The sequence below is a fragment of the Gasterosteus aculeatus genome, chromosome 10 (genome assembly GCF_964276395.1).
Source record: "Gasterosteus aculeatus chromosome 10, fGasAcu3.hap1.1, whole genome shotgun sequence".
NCBI lineage: Eukaryota > Metazoa > Chordata > Actinopteri > Perciformes > Gasterosteidae > Gasterosteus > Gasterosteus aculeatus.
The window spans coordinates 15,449,031-15,455,684 of record NC_135697.1 but is presented as its reverse complement, the minus strand read 5'-3'; positions in this window follow the sequence as shown (position 1 = coordinate 15,455,684).

Genomic DNA, 6,654 nt, shown 5'->3' with positions numbered 1-6,654 from the left:
CAAACTAGGAAGATTTGATCAAACACCGGATCATCGTTCATTTTCTATTGAATCACCGCCCCGCCCCCCCGCCGCCGCGTGATGCACGTGTTCCCGGCCTCGTGACCCTTTAAAAATCCCCGAGAAGGTTTATCTGGAAAGGTCCACGAGCACGATAGATAACAGCGTGAGCTCGGCGCTGCAAAATGAAAATTGATGAATCGAGTCACACGTGTGATCTGACTGCTGGAGAGCAAGGTCGGAATAACACGCGTGTTCCTTTTTCCGAATCGCCGCCAGTCGAGGCAAAGATTGCAAACTCTCAAAAACAGAACAAATATCGATGATGTTACGTTTTCATTGGTTCCATAAATAAATGAGTGACACTATTTTAAAGTCTGCTGTGAAGAAGTGGAGCTGATAACTGGGCCTTCTGTTGTGATGCCAACCACGTCCTACGGGATGGAGCTTCCTCTCCTTCTCGCTTAAATTGGGCAATTTTGACCCCCGCCTTAATTTCCTAGTGTGACTTTTTTCGGGAAACACACTTGCCAGGAGCTCGATGAGTGGACGGATACCGCTGTCTGTGAGGATTAGCTTAGCTTAGCATAAAGGATGGATGGAAGCAAGTGGAAAAGGTGATTTGAAATCAGTTTTGTTTACCAGGATGAAGCTATCCGGGCTCAGGCACATTTCTACATCCGCATACTTTTACATCTAACCGCCAAGAGAGACATTATTCCCCAGCATTGCTTTAAATCCTTTACTGCGTAGATGAATGTGTGTCACAAAAAGGAAAGTCGCCGCTAGATTGCAACAAATCATGATGACTAATGACGGTTTGCCGTATGCACGCGGATCAGACGCCTCTCACAGGGTTACCCGGCTTTCATCCGCCAGCAGCTCTCCGGCCATGACTCATTAGCGTCTGAAAATATTAATCAAAATCCCACACCTCGGCTAATTTCCGCTCCTCCAGAAATACGGGGCTCCGTAATCCCCGGGGGTATTTTTGTCCACTGCCATGTAGCCACTGCTTCTGCTACTGCTTCTTCTCTTTTTTTTTTTTTTGGAAAGCATCAAAACCTTTATGTGTCGTTTGATGTACTGGTGGGTTTCTCCACGGCTCTTTGGGCCATTATGCGCTGTTTATGTAACAAGGATTTTCCAAACACCTCGGGAGCTTTGCAAAGAAACAAAGCTTCCAGAGGAGCAGAAATGTGTTGATTTGTCTGACTCTTAAAATTGTTTTCAATGCTTCTTGTCCACCACGCAAAGAAAGCCTTCAGCTCATAATAAAATATAATCAGACGGCTTTGTGATGATTCGATTGTATCTTCTGTGGATACGACCTTTAAATCCAGGATGTGCGTCGGTGACATCAGCAATCTCATCACACACATACTCCAATCAGACGCAGGGTCCAATCAGACGCAGGGTCCAATCAGACGCAGAGTCCAATCAGACGCAGGTCCAATCATAGGCAGAGTCCATTCAGACGCAGAGTCCATTCAGACGCAGGGTCCATTCAGACGCAGAGTCCAATCAGACGCAGAGTCCAATCAGACGCAGAGTCCAATCAGACACAGAGTCCATTCAGACGCAGGTCCATTCAGACGCAGGGTCCAATCTGACGCAGGGTCCAATCTGACACAGGGTCCAATCATAGGCAGAGTCCAATCAGACGCAGAGTCCAATCTGACAAAGAGTCCAATCATACGCAGGTCCAATCAGACACAGGGTCCAATCATACGCAGAGTCCAATCAGACGCAGGGTCCAATCTGACGCAGGGTCCAATCTGACGCAGAGTCCAATCATTCGCAGGTCCAATCATACGCTGGGTCCAATCATACGCAGAGTCCAATCAGACGCAGCTCCAATCAGACAAAGAGTCCAATCATACGCAGGTCCAATCTGACACAGAGTCCAATCTGACGCAGGGTCCAATCATACGCAGGTCCAATCAGACAAAGAGTCCAATCAAACAAAGAGTCCAATCATACGCAGGTCCAATCAGACAAAGAGTCCAATCAGACAAAGAGTCCAATCAGACGCAGGTCCAATCATACGCAGGTCCAATCAGACACAGGGTCCAATCATAGGCAGAGTCCAATCATAGGCAGAGTCCAATCAGACGCAGGGTCCAATCTGACAAAGAGTCCAATCATACGCAGGTCCAATCAGACACAGGGTCCAATCATACGCAGAGTCCAATCAGACGCAGGGTCCAATCTGACGCAGAGTCCAATCATTTGCAGGTCCAATCATACGCAGGTCCAATCAGACAAAGAGTCCAATCATACGCAGGTCCAATCATACGCAGGTCCAATCAGACACAGGGTCCAATCATAGGCAGAGTCCAATCAGACGCAGAGTCCAATCTGACAAAGAGTCCAATCATACGCAGGTCCAATCAGACACAGGGTCCAATCATACGCAGAGTCCAATCAGACGCAGGGTCCAATCTGACGCAGAGTCCAATCATTTGCAGGTCCAATCATACGCAGGTCCAATCAGACAAAGAGTCCAATCATACGCAGGTCCAATCAGACACAGGGTCCAATCATAGGCAGAGTCCAATCATAGGCAGAGTCCAATCAGACGCAGGGTCCAATCTGACGCAGAGTCCAATCTGACAAAGAGTCCAATCATACGCAGGTCCAATCAGACACAGGGTCCAATCATACGCAGAGTCCAATCAGACGCAGGGTCCAATCTGACGCAGAGTCCAATCATTTGCAGGTCCAATCATACGCAGGTCCAATCAGACAAAGAGTCCAATCTGACGCAGAGTCCAATCATACGCAGGTCCAATCATACGCTGGGTCCAATCATACGCAGAGTCCAATCAGACGCAGCTCCAATCAGACAAAGAGTCCAATCATACGCAGGTCCAATCTGACACAGAGTCCAATCTGACGCAGAGTCCAATCTGACGCAGAGTCCAATCATACGCAGAGTCCAATCATACGCAGGGTCCAATCATACGCAGGTCCAATCATACGCAGGTCCAATCAGACGCAGAGTCCAATCAGACGCGTTCCCGCCGTCAATAACCGCTAACGGTTTGACATTAAAGGGAGAAAACCGTTTTATTTTTGGGGATATTTTACTCCTTGGATCTGGATTTTACAGTGTGTGAGTTAACCACACACCATCAATGATATAAACAATCTTTGATTTGATTAGATGGCTGATTTTTAATAAGCGTATCATATTGGAGGGAATATACAGTAAATACCAGCTGGCACACCGACCTTGAAATCATTGGGAACTATATCCTCACTCACAGCAACAGAAGTTGATATTTTTTCATTGTTCACCAAAAACAGCAGCAGGTGCACCAACAAACTTTGTGACTCTGTAAAAAAAAGAAGAATAATTACACTTTGATTTACAGTGCTCATAAAGCTAGTGGCCCCGGGGCCTCGTGGGAGCCACAGTGTGTTCTCTCATGACTGATATTAGAGCGTCCAAACCTCATTTAATTCATTAAAAACTCACTTCTCTGCAGCAGGAGCCGGACTTAACGGGTTATCATCACTCCAGCAGTTCCAGTCATGCTCGGTGTTCGGCCCTGGTTGCCATATCGTCTGCAGGGGTTGTTGGTTCGATGTAAGAGCACATTTTATGACTCTTAAATGCAACTCCAGCAAGAGAGACCTGGTGGTCATTACATAGTTCTCTCCACCTTTGTGGTAGTAGAGGCAGGACGAAAAAGAACATGAGAAGTATTTCTGAGTATTTCGTAGAAGTACTTCTGACGTTTGTGCAGACAAGAGCTTCTCAAACAGCAACACGGAGGATTATGTAGAAGAACCAAAACAACCCATGAACATCAGGTCCCAGTTAAATCAACAAAAGCTTAGCATATGATGCGTAGGTGGAGGTGACAGAAGGAGCTGCAGAAGGCTGAAGGCATGAAGGTTCCACCAGGGTAATAATAGAGAAGTGTCAGTTTATAAAGGTTGCCATATGAACCCATATGAATGGGAGCCCTTGTTACTAGTCAGACGGTTTCTAAGCAGCTGATGAATTCGCCACTGGCGACACATAAACGCTACAGTTAAAGCCAATTAGTTGATAGTTATGTTGTGGGGACTGTCGCAGCAGCGTTGAAGGACGTTACTCTCCCGTCCACCTCTTCAACGTTGCACAACAGCAGCGGAACTCTGGGTCGACCAGATGGGGGGCGACGAAGACGAAAGTACGGTTCATCTTCTTTCTGGAGCCGCCTCATCGCTGCCGGGTGAAACAGCGGCGGACTGCGCTACAAATCTGTGCTTTTTCTCAGCAAACAAAGGCACAAACATCCACTCGGGGGAAATGCACTTCCTTGCCACTTTGCACTTTACTGTCTACTTGTCGAGTGCTGGATGAGACCAAAAAAAAACAGCTGTGATGGTGAAGAGGACCCTGCAGTGCTTTAATTCACGCGGATGCTTTTTGCACAGCCTTATGTGATGAAAGTACACCTTTTTAAAAGAAATCCAGCTTAAAGGTATTTCTTCGAACAAATAGTCCCTTCAAAGTAAAATCTGAGACCATCAACTTTCTCAGCAGGTCTTGCAATGAAAGCTTCATCGCCCCCAGAAGCTTTTCACGGCCTTGAAAGTCAGATACCACTTTAATCTTTTTATGGTGTCACGGCCGAGGATTAAAGCATGATTCATTCATTTTGACCAACATGCATTTCATCAGATTGTGGCAGTTATCCAACTCACAACTAGTTCAAGTTGTGAAAACTGCCAGTAAAAGGACACTAAAGGTTGTTATCACGGTGAGTAAACTATTTCACAGCACAGACACTTTAACCATGGTTTCTGTAATAATATTGATTAGTGCGGCGTTAAATGTTGAATGGGAGCATCTTAATCACAACGCACAACCTCGGCTTCGGAGCATTAAGCACCTTTTTCTCCGTGAGGCCACTTGGGTGGAGGTCGAGTGGGACTTCCTGAACCCGCCCGCTGTTTAAAGTTGAATGACATGTACAAAAAAAGGTGCATGCATTTATGTGATGTATTTAACTCAAAATAGACGCCTTTTTTTTTTTCTTGACCATTATGACTCATTATATCATAATGATGGCTTTCAGGCGTCGGCGGGAGGAGGAATGTATATTTTCACTGGAAGGTAAATGGCTGCGAGGGTGACGTGGGACTAAATGCCATCCAGAGTGACATTTGGCTTTTTATTCTTTCCTTCTAAGCGTTCCGCTCAGATCCCCATTAGCGTTCGCCCCGGAGGCCACTTTTCTCGCCACCGCCTTCAGAATTAAATAAAATGTTTGTCGTTATGCTTGACAAATCCTATCTGCATGTTAAGATTTTACCGTCCAGGATCTGCAAAGTTGAAAGTTTATGGAAATGGGCTGTGGATTTTAACACTTGGTAAATGTTAAATCGCCCTTATTCACTCGTTTAAAAAGTAGAGGTCTCAACCTTTAAACCACCTGTGCAACTGAATCATATGGAAAAGAGTCATTAAACCTTTAGGTTCCCAATTATTTATCAAGAGTAATTTTTCAGACAGTGATGTATAAATAAGGATGTTATTCAATGTACAGAATTTAAAATGTCGTCGGACGGGATAGTTGGCATAAATCTGTTCAGTCCAGTTCTGTTTTTATAATAAATATTCTTCCTGTTAGTTCCTCTCACTCCTTGAAAATGTCACAGCGGTTTCCTCCTTTTTGTATCATCCCAGTTCAAAAATAGTTGATTTCATTCAACAGAATTTGATAAAACAAAACTTTTGCCTGTGATCCGCACCACGGATCTACTAACCGAGGACACGTCCCTCCCACTGTCTCACTGTCTCTTCTTTCCCCGGGAAGGTCTCCACTCTGCCTGATGTCGTCGAGCTGCGTGAGCCAGCGAGCCCCCAGCAGGCCCCCAGCGAGCCCCCAGCGAGCCGTCAGGTTGCTACTCATCCACCGCTCGTGTCATTAATATTGCATCTGGAGATGTTCTGCAGGGTCGTAATGGTGAGGAACAGACCTCGTGTTGGCGAAAAGAACACGGATCAAAAAAAAAAAGAATAACCTGTAATCTGCTTTCAACAACTCCAGCAACAAGCGGGATCCCAACCAGGAGCTCTTGGGCCCCACGAGGAGCTTCTTTTGGATACGTGGGGGGGGGATTGCAGAGCAGCTCAACTGGCCTAAAGAAGTAGAAATCCCGAAGGGATCAGGATAAGGGATTAAACTTTGTGTTTGTACATAATTGAATACTCAATTTGTCACATGGCGGGTTTGTCCCGCTATACGGCGCTAAAATAAAAGCGCGGCTAATGATCCTTAAAGGCCGAGGGATGTGTATTTTTCTATTAATTAGCTGCTGCACGCGCCGTTAACCAACTGCAAACACTTGTCAGCTCTGCTGGAAACGAGGCTTTTTATTACCCACGTGTTTGGGTTCCAGGCCCGAGAGGCGCGGAGCGCGGTGCTTACGGTCCGTGGGGGGGCGCGCTTCATCTTCCTGCAGAGGTAGAGGGACCGGGGATGAAGTCAAAGTTTATTGCGTGCCCACAAGGCTGAGGCAGCATATTCGGAGCACAGCTCATCAACGCCAGGCGCTTGTGCAGAGCGGCTAATGGCTGCATCAGTGGGACTCGTGGTTACTCATCTCGCTCGCTGTGACCTCTATTTGTGTTTTTCTGGCTTGGTCCTC